This window comes from Anolis sagrei, chromosome 4 (assembly GCF_037176765.1).
Source record: "Anolis sagrei isolate rAnoSag1 chromosome 4, rAnoSag1.mat, whole genome shotgun sequence".
In the NCBI taxonomy this organism is placed as follows: Eukaryota; Metazoa; Chordata; class Lepidosauria; order Squamata; family Dactyloidae; genus Anolis; species Anolis sagrei.
This window is the reverse complement of record NC_090024.1, coordinates 239,542,030-239,557,302: the sequence shown is the minus strand read 5'-3', so window position 1 is coordinate 239,557,302 and position 15,273 is coordinate 239,542,030.

Sequence of the window (15,273 nt, the reverse complement as noted above, 5' to 3'; positions counted from 1 at the left end):
GTTGTAATTTTGGAGTTTTTTTAATACTGGTAGCCAGACCACCAGACTGTGTGGATCATAATAAATTGTGGCAAGTTCTTACTGGGATGGGCATCCCAAGCCACCTTGTCTCTCTCCTGAGGAATCTGTACAAGGACCAAGGAGCAACAGTCAGAACTGACCACGGAACAACAGACTGGTTCAAGATTGGGAAAGGCGTACGGCAAGGCTGCATCTTCTCACCCAACCTTTTCAACTTGTATGCAGAACACATCATGCGAGGATGTGCGGGGCTGGATGAATGCAAAGCTGGGGTGAAAATTGCTGGAAGAAACATTAACAACCTCAGATATGCAGATGACACCACTCTGATGGCCGAAAGCGAGGAGGAGCTGAGGAGCCTTCTAATCAAGGTGAAAGAAGAAAGCGCAAAAGCCGGGTTGCAGCTAAACGTCAAAAAACCCAAGATTATGGCAACAAGAATGATTGACAACTGGAAAATAGAGGGAGAAACCGTGGAGGCCGTGACAGACTTTGTGTTTCTGGGTGCAAAGATTACTGCAGATGCAGACTGTAGCCAGGAAATCAGAAGACGCTTGCTTCTTGGGAGGAGAGCAATGTCCAATCTCGATGAAATAGTAAAGAGTAGAGACATCAGACTGGCAACCAAGATCCATTGCCTAGTCAAAGCCATGGTATTCCCTGTAGTCACCTACGGATGTGAGAGCTGGACCTTAGGGAAAGCTGAGCGAAGGAAGATCGATGCTTTTGAACTGTGGTGTTGGAGGAAAGTGCTGAGAGTGCCTTGGACTGCGAGAAGATCCAACCAGTCCATCCTCCAGGAAATAAAGCCCGACTGCTCACTGGAGGGAAGGAGACTAGAGACAAAGTGGAAGTCCTTTGGCCACATCATGAGGAGACAGCAAAGCCTGGAGAAGACAATTATGCTGGGGAAAGTGGAAGGCAAAAGGAAGAGGGGCCGACCAAGGGCAAGATGGATGGATGGCATCCTTGAAGTGACTGGACTGACCTTGAGGGAGCTGGGGATGGTAACGGCCAACAGGGAGCTCTGGCGTGGGCTGGTCCATGAGGTCACGAAGAGTCGGAGACGACTGAACGAATGAACAACAACAGACCATGAAAATGAACAAAATCTGGCTACCAGTATTTAAAAAACTCTAAAATTACAACAGCAAAACAGCAGAGAGGAAACAACCAGTTACATCTTAACACCTCTCAACTAAAGATTTTCCCAGGCTCAGCCAGGCCTTCAAATCCTAATGAAGGTGGTCAGTTGAAACATTCACACCTAGCTCCAGCAGAGAAAAGCTCTTTGCCCCACCCCAGCCATTCCACAGATATATAAACCCATTGCCCTATTTCCAACAGACCTCACTACCTCTGAGGATGCTTGCCATAGATGCAGGCGAAACGTCAGGAGAAAATGCCTCTAGAACATGGCCCTAGGTAAAGGTAGTCCCCTGACATTAAGTCCAGTCATGTCTGACTCTAGGGTGTGGTGCTCATCTCCATTTCTAAACTGAAGAGCCGGCGTTGTCCGTAGACACCTCAAGGTCATGTGGCCGGCATGACTGCATGGCGCGCCGTTACCTTCCCGTCGGAGCGGTACCTATTGATCTACTCACATTTGCATGTTTTCGAACTGCTAGGTTGGCAGAAGCTAGGGCTGACAGCGGAAGCTCACGCCGCTCCCCGGAATCGAACCTGCGACCTTTCGATCAACAAGCTCAGCAGCTCAGTGCTTTAACCCACTGCGCCACCGGGGGCTCCAGAACATGGCCCTATAGCCCGAAAAAACCCACAAGAACCTATTACATTTTTATTTATATAGAATCATAGAATCATAGAATCAAAGAGTTGGAAGAGACCTCATGGGCCATCCAGTCCAACCCCCTGCCAAGAAGCAGGAATATTGCATTCAAATCACCCCTGACAAATGGCCATCCAGCCTCTGCTTAAAAGCTTCCAAAGAAGGAGCCTCCACCACACTCCAGGGCAGAGAGTTCCACTGCTGAACGGCTCTCACAGTCAGGAAGTTCTTCCTAATGTTCAGATGGAATCTCTATATAGATATAGAGCAGCTGCCTACATTTACTCATCCATAACTGTTCTGTATTCATGATCCCTACTTAAGTCAAGAAGACTTTCCTGATATTTCCCATACAATCGCAAAGTTGCAAGAGACTCCAACCCATTTGTGCGGTGCAGGAATACACAGACATTCAGGCTCTGTTTAAAAGCCTCCAGAGAAAGAGGCTCCATAACACTCCCAGGCAACCGCATAACCCACTCTTGACCAACTCTTAGAACCAGAAAGTTCCTCTTAATGTTTAGCTAGAATCTCTTTTCCTGGAGGACAAGAATTTGGGAATCACTGTCTCACAAGTTTGCAGTATTCAGTTGCCATACTCTGCTGCACATCCCTTTCATGCCACCAGGCGGAGCTAGTGCACCAACTATAACTCAGGCAGAATAATAGATGGGAGCTCATTCCTTGACATGGCAGATGAATGGCCACCAACTCTGTATTGTTGACCCTAGCACATTTTTTAAAAAAATTAAGATTTTTAAAGGAAAAGCTAGGGACACTAATGCAAAGCATCCACGGACACCCAACAACCAACGACTTCATTCCCACTGCCCTCCGTCCTTCTGATCCAGTGATTCTCAAGTCAAAGCTGTTATTAAATAATAATAATAAAAAATATCCAGTCTATATCCCTCGCTCAGGTGCCTGCCTGCTTTAGCCTTCAGAAGCAGAAAGAAAAATGATGCCGGAAAGAAAGAAAGGGAGACAAATGCAGGGCATAGGCTGAAGTTTCTCACTAACCTCCATGATGGCATGATTAACTCAGAAGATAATACTTCAGTGGATTCACAAGGCCTTAGAAAGTGACCTCGGCTTTATAGCAAGGTGATACTCAGCCTGCAAGTCTACCTCATTACACACTGAAAATCAATTTGGAGGCACAACAGAGCAATTTCTTCTTTGCAAAGAGATGAATACGGTGGTTTCAGATGCATCGGCAGGGGCTCTGCGGCTGAATGTCAAGAAATCGCTACTTTCTCCCCAAGTTACCTACCTGGGGAGCCACTTCTGAGTATTTCCAACTCCTGTATCATTGTCAATTGTGAGTTCAAATCTACTTTTTCATGTATGCAAAGGTGACTGTGCTTTGTTTGCACCAATATCGTTTTGCAGATGAACACAGATGTAAGGTGTGCTGTGCATGAAGAGGCACCTTTGAGGACAATGCAGGATGGATGACATCAAGAGCAGAACTCTATCTGTGGAACCATTGGAGAATCATAGAATCATAGAATCAAAGAGTTGGAAGAGACCTCATGGGCAATCCAGTCCAACCCCATTCTGCCAAGAAACAGGAATATTGCATTCAAATCACCCCTGACAGATGGCCATCCAGCCTCTGTTTAAAAGCCTCCAAAGAAGCAGCCTCCACCACACTCTGGGGCAGAGAGTTCCACTGCTGAACGGCGCTCACAGGAAGTTCTTCCTAATGTTCAGAGGGAGTCTCCATTCTTGTAGTTTGAAGCCATTGTTCCGCGTCCTAGTCTCCAGGGAAACAGAAAACAAGCTTGCTCCCTCCTCCCTGTGGCTTCCTCTCACATAATTTATACATGGCTATCATGTCTCCTCTCAGCCTTCTCTTCTTCAGGCTAAACATGCCCAGCTCCTTAAGCCGTTCCTCATAGGGCTTGTTCTCCAGACCTTTGATCATTTTAGCCACACTCCTCTGGACACATTCCAGCTTGTCAGTATCTCTCTTGAATTGTGGTGCCCAGAATTGGACACAATATTCCAGGTAAAGTGGTCTAACCAAAGCGGAATAGAGCATGGGTAGCATTACTTCCCTAGATCTAGACACTATGCTCCTATTGATGAAGGCCAAAATCCCATTGGCTTTTTTTGCCGCCACATCACATTGTTGGCTCATGTTTAACTTGTTGTCCACGAGGACTCCAAGATCTTTTTCACACGTACTGCTCTCGAGCCAGGCATCATCCCCCATTCTGTATCTTTGCATTTCGTTTTTCCTGCCAAAGTGGAGTATCTTGCATTTGTCCCTGTTGAACTTCATTTTATTAGTTTTGGCCCATCATCTCTCTAATCTGTCAAGATCGTTTTGGATCCTGCTCCTGTCCTCTGGACTATTGGCTCTCCCTCCCAATTTGGTGTCGCCTGCAAACTTGATGATCCTGCCTTCTAGCCCTTCATTAAGTCATTAATAAAGATGTTGAACAGGACCGGGCCCAGGACGGAACCCTGCTGATGGCACTCCAGGATGAAGAGGAAGCATTGGTGAGCACCCTCTGGGTTCGTCCATTTAACCAATTACAGATGCACCTCACTGTAGTTTTGCCTAGCCCACATTGGACTAGTTTCCTTGCCAGAAGGTCATGGGGGACCTTGTCGAAGGCCTTCCTGAAATCTAGGTACGCTACATCCACGGCATTCCCCGCATCTACCCAGCTTGTAACTCTATCGAAAAAAGAGATCAGATGAGCCTGGCATGACTTGTTTGGATTAATGTACCCATAAGAGTATCAATAGACTTAGTGCCATAATTCTGTGCATTGCTTATCGTGCATTGCTCACCCATGTATTTCTACAGATGTTGGGTATAACAGATGTTGAGTACTTACTTACTTACTTACTTAGGCGATCCCTCGTTGTCCGAGTAGGATAGTCTTCCAAGATCAATGTACTGGCGGTGGGTCCGTAGGTGACTGTGGAGCCCTATTCTTGATCTGCATCTTCTCCCACAGTGAGGGCATTGGTTTCCAGGTGAAAGGCGGTCCGGGTCGGAGTTGACGTGCCCTCCTCTTGGCATGTCGGGGTTGGCTTCCTCTAGCCACGTTTCTCTCTTTCGCCTTCCATTCGTGCCTCTTCAAATTCAACAGCACTGCTAGTCACAGCTGACCTCCAGCTGGAGCACTCAAGGGCCAGGGCTTCCCAGTTCTCAGTGTCTATGCCAAAGTTTTTAAGGTTGGCTTTGAGCCCATCTTTCAATCTCTTTTCTTGTCCTCCAACATTTCGTTTTCCATTCTTGAGTTCGGAGTAGAGCAACTGCTTTGGGAGATGATGGACGGGTATCCGGACAACGTGGCCAGTCCAGGAGAGTTGATGGAGGAGGACCGTTGCTTCGATGATAGTGGTCTTTTTTTCTGGGGTATTGGGTAGCAATCTGTGCTCAACGGGGTTACACTCCCCCTGAGGGCACAGGTCCGTAGCTTGGGGGTTTTCCTGTCACTTGATGCCCTGGTGTCGGCGGTGGCTGGAAGGGCCTTTGCACAGCTTAAATTTGTCCACCAGCTGCGAACATACCTTGTGAAGTCCGACTTGGCCAGGGTGGTCCATGGCTTAGTTACATACAGACTGGACTACTGCAATGCACCCTACGTGGGGCTGCCCTTGAAGATGGCCCAGAAATTTCAACGGGCGGCAGCTAGGCTCCTAAGTGGAGCAAACTATAGGGAGCATACAACGCCTGTATTAAAACAGCTTCATTGGCTGCTGATAAGTTGCTGAGCCAAATTCAAGATGCAGATTATTACTTATAAAGCACTAAACCTGTGGTTCTCAAACTGGGGTCCCCAGATGTTTTTGGCCTTCAACTCCCAGAAATCCTAACCGTTGGTAAACTGGATGGGATTTCTGGGAGTTGTAGGCCAAAAACATCTGGGGACCCCAGGTTGAGAACCACTGCCCTAAACAGTTTGCCCCCCGCCTATCTTCACGATTGCATCTTCTTCTATGAGCCAACGCAAATTCTAAGATCTATTGGGGATGCCCTTCTCTCACTCCCACCACCGTCACAAGCATGGTTGGTGGGGACGAGAGAGAGGGCCTTCTCGGTGGTGGCCCACCACCTCTGGAATGCCCTCCCATGGGAAATAAGTTAGGCCCCATCCCTCTTCCCTTTTCGTAAGAGCTTGAAGACTTGGTGGTTTCACCAGGCCTTTGAGAACGACTAAGACTAGTCCAGCCCTTGGCCACTGTTTATTTATTTATTTATCGTGTCATCAGCAACCATACCATTGTATTACAATTCTAACAGAGCAAAACAAACACACAGATTAAAAAGAAAAAGAAAAAAACACACAGAATTTGCAAACTCGGTAGTTGGTTAAATGTCCTTTGACCAGTATCTGGCCACTTGGAGTGCCTCTCGTGTTGCCGCAAGAAGGTCCTCCATGGTGCATGTGGCAGGGCTCAGGGTGCATTGCAGCAGGTGGTCAGTGGTTTGCTCTTCTCCACACTCGCATGCCAAGGATTCCACCCTGTAGCCCCATTTCTTAAGATTGGCTCTGCATCTCATGGTGCCAGAGCGCAGTCTGTTCAATGCCTTCCAAGTCGCCCAGTCTTCTGTGTGCCCAGGGGGGAGTCTCTTATCTGGTATCACACATGGATTGAGGTGCTGGGTTTGGGCCTGCCACTTTTGGACTCTCGCTTGCTGGGGTGTTCCAGCGAGTGTCTCTGTAGATCTTAGAAAACTATGTCTTGATTTGAGTCGTTGACGTGCTGGCTGATACCCAAACAGGGGATGAGCTGGAGATGTCTCTGCCTTGGTCCTTTCACTATTGGCTGCTACTTCCCGGCGGATGTCAGGTGGTGCAATACCGGCTAAGCAGTGTAATTTCTCCAGTGGTGTGGGGCGCAGACACCCTGTGATAATGCGGCATGTCTCATTAAGAGCCACATCTACTGTTAGAATCTGGCCTTGCACCCCTCACCCATTACTCCAGACATCTTCCCAACACAACATTCACACTTACACAATCAGGCAGATGGCACACCTCTTACAGAACAATACATCTTCAATCATCTCCTGGGTGATGAACCTATATCTATAGGATAGTTCTCAGCAGTATAAAGAGTTCTTTCAAACTAGATTGACCACCCCATGAATGGGCTGCTGGAGGTCAGGACCCTTTAGTAACTTCCTTGAATTAAGAGAAGGCCGTTTATCTAATCTTAGCCTTATGTGACCAAGTGACATTAAATTCTTGGCTCCCTTCACCCATTAAAGGTCCAACCTTGCTTTGGGGGTCACCTTACAGCACAGAAAGTGTTGTGTTCCAGCTCCGCCGCTTCCTCGGCATCAAGACTTCCCACCTTTTCCTTTGTGCACCTGCAAGGAATTAATGTTCAGCTGTCACCATAGTTACCGGTTGTGTTGTTTATAAGATGTTGTCTCCAAGTCTGAGAAGTTTACCGGAGGGAAGGAGGGGCGGAGGGGAGGGATTCCTATTAGGAGAATGACCTTGAGGCAGAGGCTTCTTTGAGCTGTCTCAGGCACGGATCAAAAATAACTCATTTTGCTGCACTGCTCTCAACATGGTAACCATAACTACCGACCCTAAGCAGGTGCATTTGAACCCTGGTTTGCGGGTGGGAAGGAATCTGTCTCCCACCCTCTTGTGAAAAAGCCCAAACACCAAACCGTAAAGGAGTTTTCCTCTTGAGCTCTCTTGCCCATCACATATCAAGGCATGCTTTTCCTAAGCATGGGAACGGGAAGAAGAGTCTCCCAGGTGCAATCCCATTCCTGCGGATTCATTTCTGATTGTTATATTAATTTAGTCTCAGGCTGTTTAATGTGTTTTCAGCTCAGACTCTGCCTTGCGTGTGGACTGCGCTTTGTCTACTTCTGGGCACAATTCAAATCTCTGGTTATGACCTATTTATTTATTTCTCGTGTCAGGGCAGCCAGTCAATTATATCACATTTCTAACAGAACAGAACAAAGCAAACAAACAAAGAAAATACAAAATTTGTGAGTTTGGTAATTGATTAAATGTCCTTTGACCAGTATCTGGCCACTTGGAGTGCCTCTGGTGTTGCCGCAAGAAGGTCCTCCATTGTGCATGTGGCAGGGCTCAGGTTGCATTGCAGCAGGTGGTCTGTGGTTTGTTCTTCTACGCACTCACATGCCGAGGATTCCACCCTGTAGCCCCATTTCTTCAGATTGGCTCTGCATCTCGTGGTGCCAGAGCGCAGTCTGTTCAGCGTCTTCCAAGTCGCCCAGTCTTCTGAGTGCCCAGGGGGGAGTCTCTCATCTGGTATCAGCCATGGATTGAGGTACTGGGTTTGGGCCTGCCACTTTTGGACTCTCACTTGCTGGGGTGTTCCAGCGAGTGTCTCTGTAGATCTAAGAAAACTATGTCTTGATTTAAGTCGTTGACGTGCTGGCTGATACCCAAACAGGGGATGAGCTGGAGATGTCTCTGCCTTGGTCCTTTCACTATTGGCTGCTACTTCCCAGCGGATGTCAGGTGATGCAATACTGGCTAAGCAGTGTAATTTCTCCAGTGGTGTGGGGCGCAGACACCCTGTGATAATGCGACATGTCTCATTAAGAGCCACATCTACATTTAGTTTGGTGAGATGTGTTCCACACTGGGCATGCATACTCAGCAGCAGAGTAGCATAGCGCAAGGGCAGATGTCTTCACTGTGTCTGGTTGTGATCCCCAGGTTGTGCCAGTCAGCTTTCGTATGATGTTGTTTCTAGCGCCCACTTTTTGCTTGATGTTCAGGCAGTGCTTCTTGTAGGTCAGAGCATGGTCCAAAGTGACTCCCAGGTATTTGGGTGCGCTGCAATGCTCCATTGGGATTCCTTCACAGGTAATCCTCAGGTTATGACCTATAAATCAGTATATGGCTTAGGGGAGTGGTTCTCAACCTTCCTAATGCTGTGACCCCTTAATTCAGTTCCTCATGTTGTGGTGACCCCTAACCATAAAATTGTTTTCGTTGCTACTTGATATCTGTCATTTTACTATCGTAATGTAAATATCCCATATGCAGGATGTATTTTCATCCACTGGACCAAATTTGGCACAAATACCCATAACAACCGAATGTGAATGCTAGTGGGGATGGGAGAGGATTGATTTTATTTGGGAGTTGTAGTTGCTGGGATTTATAGTTCATCTATAATCAAAGAGCATTCTAACCCTGAACCAAACTTGGCACATAGAACTCCCATGACCAACAGAAAATACTGGAAGGGCTTGATGGGCATTGACCTTGAGTTTGGGAGTTGTAGTTTACCTTTATCCAAAGGAGCACTGTAGATTAACGCAATGATGGATCTGGACCGAACTTGACACGAATACTCAATATTCCCAAATGTCAACACTGGTGGAGTCTGCGGAAAATAGACCTTGACATTTGGGAGTTGTAGTTGGGAGCCCCCGGTGGCGCAGTGGGTTAAAGCACTGAGCTGCTGAGCTTGTTGATCGAAAGGTCGCAGGTTCGATTCCGGGGAGCGGCGTGAGCTTCCGCTGTCAGCCCTAGCTTCTGCCAACCTAGCAGTTCAAAAACATGCAAATGTGAGTAGATCAATAGGTACCGCTCCGGCGGGAAGGTAACGGCGCTCCATGCAGTCATGCCGGCCACATGACCTTGGAGGTGTCTACGGACAACGCTGGCTCTTCGGCTTAGAAATGGAGATGAGCACCACACCCCAGAGTCAGACATGACTGGACTTAATGTCAGGGGACTACCTTTACCTTTTTTATCTGTTTGTAAACTGATTGGTGTGGTGTATTATGTTGTTCAGCAATGTTTTTAGTCTGCTTATTTGTTTTGACATGTTTAATGTGATTTCATCATACAGTGGGGCATCTACTTAAGAGCATCCCAACTTAAGAGCACTTTTAGTTATGAGCTATCGCTCAACTTTGTTTTGCTTTGAGATAAGAGCACTCAGCCCACAGTGGATCTGCACCAAACTTGGCACACTACCTACATAGCCAACATTGAATTCTGGTGGCGTTAGGGTGGCTGTTTTTGAATTCTGGGAGCTGTAGTTCACCAACACCAAAAAGGAAGAGGACAAGCAGAGAGATCTTCAGCCTTCTCTGCCAAGGGGGTTCCTAAGACCATCAGAAATATGCGTTTTCTGATGGTCTTTGGTGACCCCTCTTTAAACCCCCTTGCAACCCCCAACCCCCAGGGCTCCCAACCCCCAGGTTGAGAAACACTGCACTAGAGAATGAATCCACTTTAAATGTGGTTGTTGCCTCCTGCAGAACTCTGGGGTATGTAGTTTAGGGAGGGGCCGTTAACAGCCTCACTATAGCTGTCCACATTTTGGATCAGTATTTATGTCATTCTGTGTATGTATGTTGGTAAAAAAAAAACCAAAAAGGGAATGTTCTGTGGTTGCACTCTAATTAATCAGAGGCTTCTTCTGAGTTGACCAAAAGGGCTTCCCCCCAATTAATGTAACTGATCAATTAACAAAACCAGGCAGCCTTAGTTCTGACACGCCTTCCTAATTCCAAAACCTCATTACTGCTGAGCCGGTTGAGAGACTTCACAGAATAGGATTTGAGCCTCTTAATCTCCAAGCAAACTCTCTACTTCGGCTGCGGTTCTCTTTCACACTTCTGTTGTGACAGGTTTTGTCTCTCCCTTGGAAAGCAATTCTCTCAACATGCTGGTTTGTCTCCTGGGTTTTCTTGCAGCTGGCAAAGAACGGAGCCCGCGGGGAGAATGGGGGAAGGAGGCCGAGTGGTTTGCGCAGCTCCTTGTGGGATGAAATCCATCCCCATGGAGCTGGATTGTGGGGAGATGACACCTCTCACAGGCAGAGGACGTGTCCGTTCTGGTACTGTGAGCCACTTGTGGGGCTGCAAAATGAAATAAATGGGACCTGGAGCAAATCAGACCTGAACTCTCCTTAGAAACCAAGATGACTCAACTGAGGCTGTCACACTTTGGCCATATAGAATCATAGAATCAAAGAATTGGAAGAGACCTCATGGGCCATCCAGTCCAACCCCATTCTGCCAAGAAGCAGGAATGTTGCATTCAAATCACCCCTGACAGATGGCCATCCAGCCTCTGTTTAAAAGCTTCCAAAGAAGGAGCCTCCACCACACTCCGGGGCAGAGAGTTCCACTGCTGAACGGCTCTCACAGTCAGGAAGTTCTTCCTCGTGTTCAGATGGAATCTCCTTTCTTGTAGTTTGAAGCCATTGTTCTGCGTCCTAGTCTCCAAGGAAGCAGAAAACAAGCTTGCTCCCTCCTCCCTGTGGCTTCCTCTCACATATTTATACATGGCTATCATATCTCCTCTCAGCCTTCTCTTCTTCAGGCTAAACATGCCCAGCTCCTTAAGCCGCTCCTCATAGGGCTTGTTCTCCAGAACCTTGATCATTTGAGTCGCCCTCCTCTGGACACATTCCAGCTTGTCAATATCTCTCTTGAATTGTGGTGCCCAGAATTGGACACAATATTCCAGGTGTGGTCTAACCAAAGCGGAATAGAGCATGGGGAGCATGACTTCCCTGGATCTAGACACTATGCTCCTATTGATGCAGGCCAAAATCCCATTGGCTTTTTTTGCCGCCACATCACATTGTTGGCTCATGTTTAACTTGTTGTCCACGAGGACTCCAAGATCTTTTTCACACGTACTGCTCTCGAGCCAGGCATTGTCCCCCATTCTGTATCTTTGCATTTCGTTTTTCCTGCCAAAGTGGAGTATCTTGCATTTGTCACTGTTGAACTTTATTTTGTTAGTTTCGGCCCATCTCTCTAATCTGTCAAGATCGTTTTGAATCCTGCTTCTGTCCTCATGAGAAGACAGGTCACACAAGAAAAGGGAAAGGTGGAAGACAGTAGGAAAAGATCAAGACCACATTATAGATAGATATGACCATCGCCATGTATAAATATTTGAAAAGATGCCATAAGGAAGAGGGAGCCGGCTTGTTTCCTGCTGCCCTCGAAACTAGAACTCAATGGAGCAATGGGTTCAAATTACAGGATTCCACCTGAACATTAGGAAGAACTTCTTGACCAGCAGTGGAAGTATCTGCCTAGTAGTCTGGTGGAAGCTCCTTCTTTGGGACTTTTTGTTGGGTTTCATCCCTGACTACACAAGTCTCCAGTCCTCAATGAGTAGCTAGACTAGATGTGATTAGAGCAGTGTTTCTCAACTCTCCTAATGCCGTGACCCCTTAATACAGTTCCTCTTGTTATGGTGACCCCCAACCATAAAATTATTTTCATTGCTACTTCATAACTGCAATTTTGCTACTGTTATGAATCGTAATGGAAATATCTGATATGCAGGATGTATTTTCAAATCCCAAATACCCAATATGCCCAAATTTGAAAACTGGTGGGGTTGGGGGAGGGGGTTGATTTTGTCATTTGGGAGCTGTAGTGGCTGGGATTTATAGTTCATCTACAATCAAAGAGCATTCTGAAAACCACAATTATGAAATTGAGCCAAACTTGGCACACAGAACTCCCATGACCAAGAGAAAATACTGGGAGGATCTGGTGGACATTGACCTTGAGTTTGGGAGCTGTAGTTCACCTACATCCAGAGAGCATTGTGGACTCAAACAACGATGGATCTGGACCCAACTTGACACAAATATATGCCCAAATGTGAACAATGGTGGAATTTGGGGGAAATAGACCTTGACATTTGGGAGTGCTGGGATTTATAGTTCACCTACAATTAAAGAACAGTCTTTGTCCTACCAACGAAAGAATTGGGCCAAACTTCCCACACAGAACCCCCATGACCAACAGACAATACCATGTTTTCTGGTGGTCTTTGGCGACCCCTCTGACACCCCCTCACGACCCCCCCCCCAGGGGTCCCGACCCCCAGGTTGAGAAACGCTGGATTAGAGAGATTTCTTCCCCTCATTCCTACACATGCTTATCCCAGAAAGCGCTCTGTTTTTACTCTTCTTCTCTTGCCACTATCGCCTCTCCCTTTGAAGATGTAGCAATGGAAGCTCTGTGAGGGATGAGGTAACTTCCTCTTTAAAGGTATTTTTATTTCTCCGGGTTTGGCCATGTGATCATTCTCTCCATTTTGGTCTTTCTCTTCTGCCTTTGTCTTCCTTCGAGTGAGGACGCTTTTTGTCCTTCTCCAGACAAAATGTAGCTGCATGGATACTTTTGATATTTTATCCTTTTACGTTCCTTAGAAGATAGCTTAGTAAGCTAGTTCGCTCCAAGACCCTTTTCTATCTAGAATGGATTTCTTTTTTACTTCAATAAATTTATTTTTGGAACCTAAAGTTGTGACTCTGCAATCCTGATCTATCCTCTCGAATGAAAGCTAATCCTATCTCACCACACATATGTTTCTGCTGATTATGAACCGTGCTTCTGGCAGTTTGCTATATTTTTGTGGAATCACCCCAAGTGAGGGTTATTTTGAGCCTAACAACTACGATTCCCAATGATGGGGAGATATTGGAAATATAGATATTTACACATACATTGTATGTACATTAGAAGCACTGAAATATAAGAAAAATCAGGTTCTCTCTTTATTAGAAAGCCAAACTGACAGGACAAAGGGAAGCTGAAGTATCTGTGTGCTGCCACGAGCTGGCCTGTAATAATTGATTTTTTTAAACAGGATGTGCCCAGGGTGTCACGGGTGAGAGGCCTTCAAGGATTTTCCCATACACAGTCTTTAAAGGGCTTGAAATGTTTAACAATGTTTATTATTGCTTTTGTTGTTGTTCATTCGTTCAGTCGTCTCCGACTCTTCGTGACCTCATGGACCAGTCCACGCCAGAGCTCCCTGTCGGCCGTTACCACCCCCAACTCCCTCAAGGTCAGTCCAGTCACTTCAAGGATGCCATCCATCCATCTTGCCCTTGGTCGGCCCCTCTTCCTTTTGCCTTCCACTTTCCCCAGCATAATTGTCTTCTCTAGGCTTTCCTGTCTCCTCATGATGTGGCCAAAGTACTTCAACTTTGTCTCTAGTATCTTTCCCTCCAGTGAGCAGTCGGGCTTTATTTCCTGGAGGATGGACTGGTTGGATCTTCTCGCAGTCCAAGGCACTCTCAGCACTTTCCTCCAACACCACAGCTCCAAAGCATCTCTCTTCCTTCACTCAGCCTTCCCTAAGGTCCAGCTCTCACATCCGTAGGTTACTACAGGGAATACCATGGCTTTGACTAGGCGGATCTTTGTTGCCAGTCTGATGTCTCTACTCTTCACTATTTTATCGAGACTGGACATTGCTCTCCTCCCAAGAAGTAAGCGTCTTCTGATTTCCTGGCCACAGTCTGCATCTGCAGTAATCTTTGCACCTAGAAATACAAAGTCTGTCACAGCCTTTTATTGCTTAGGTCTTCAATAAAACAACAAAGACTTCTTGGATCTTCAACAGATTAAACAAGTGCTTTTTAACTTGCCCCAAAATGGACAGGCACCTTGCTTGGAGAACTATTTCTTTTTTAACAAGGAAACCCCCTTTTTAACCCCTCCCAAGAAATCTACTGTCTAAGCTTCACTGATGTGGGTTCTACTACCAGTTCCAATCTGCGTCTTGGGTCCCGAGTAGACCTACCAGTCAAGGCTATGTAGATTCTCCAGCTGGAGGTCTTTAGGTCTGCAAAACTGTTTTCTTCCAAAACTTTAGGACTGTTTCCCTCAGATGCTGTAAAGCTGAGAAGCTGTAAGCTCCCAGCCTGAGCTTTGGGACTGGTTTTCCCAGGAATTTCTGCCCCAGATGCTGTAGGAAATGAAGCTTTTCTACCGATGGAGCTAATCCACGTCCTGTAGCTTAGCTTTCCACTATAAGACTGAACTAAAAATGGCTCCCTCTCTTCCCATGGCCCTGGGGAAAGGGGTAGAACCAAAACTTAACAATGATAGACTGGTGGCTAGCCCTATGATTGCAAACCAAGGGATGACACCTTGTTGCAAATGCATGGAACCTTGGAATATATGCAAACACTCAATAGAAAGAAAATGAAGCTGAAGCTCCTGGTACAGCGTACCAGCACAATCTGTGTCCAAGGCACAGGCAAGAGGGGGGGGGGGTGAACATTCCAGGGGGGGGAGCTAAGAAAGGCCTGGCACAAATAGAGGTAAAAGTAAGGAATCTCCCTCCCTCCTGACAGGTCGAAATTAGGCCCCTGATGGATCTGTGTAAGCTGAATCCTAGTTATCTCTAACTTGCTATAAGCTGCTCTTTAGAAAAAATATTGAGACATGCCCCTTGCATGTTGGAAGACATAATTGGTTATTTCTATGATGCTTAAGGTGACGTAGTGATAATGTTAACGTATGTAGAAGCATGTTTCTTTGTTTGCCTGCATTTGAAGATGTATAAAGGGGAAGTCAGCGCCTTTATGTGATCACTTCTGGAGGCAGAGACATCTCCAGCTCATCCCCTGTTTGGGTATCAGCCAGCACGTCAATGACTTAAATCTAGAAATAGTTTTCTAAGATCTACAGAGACACT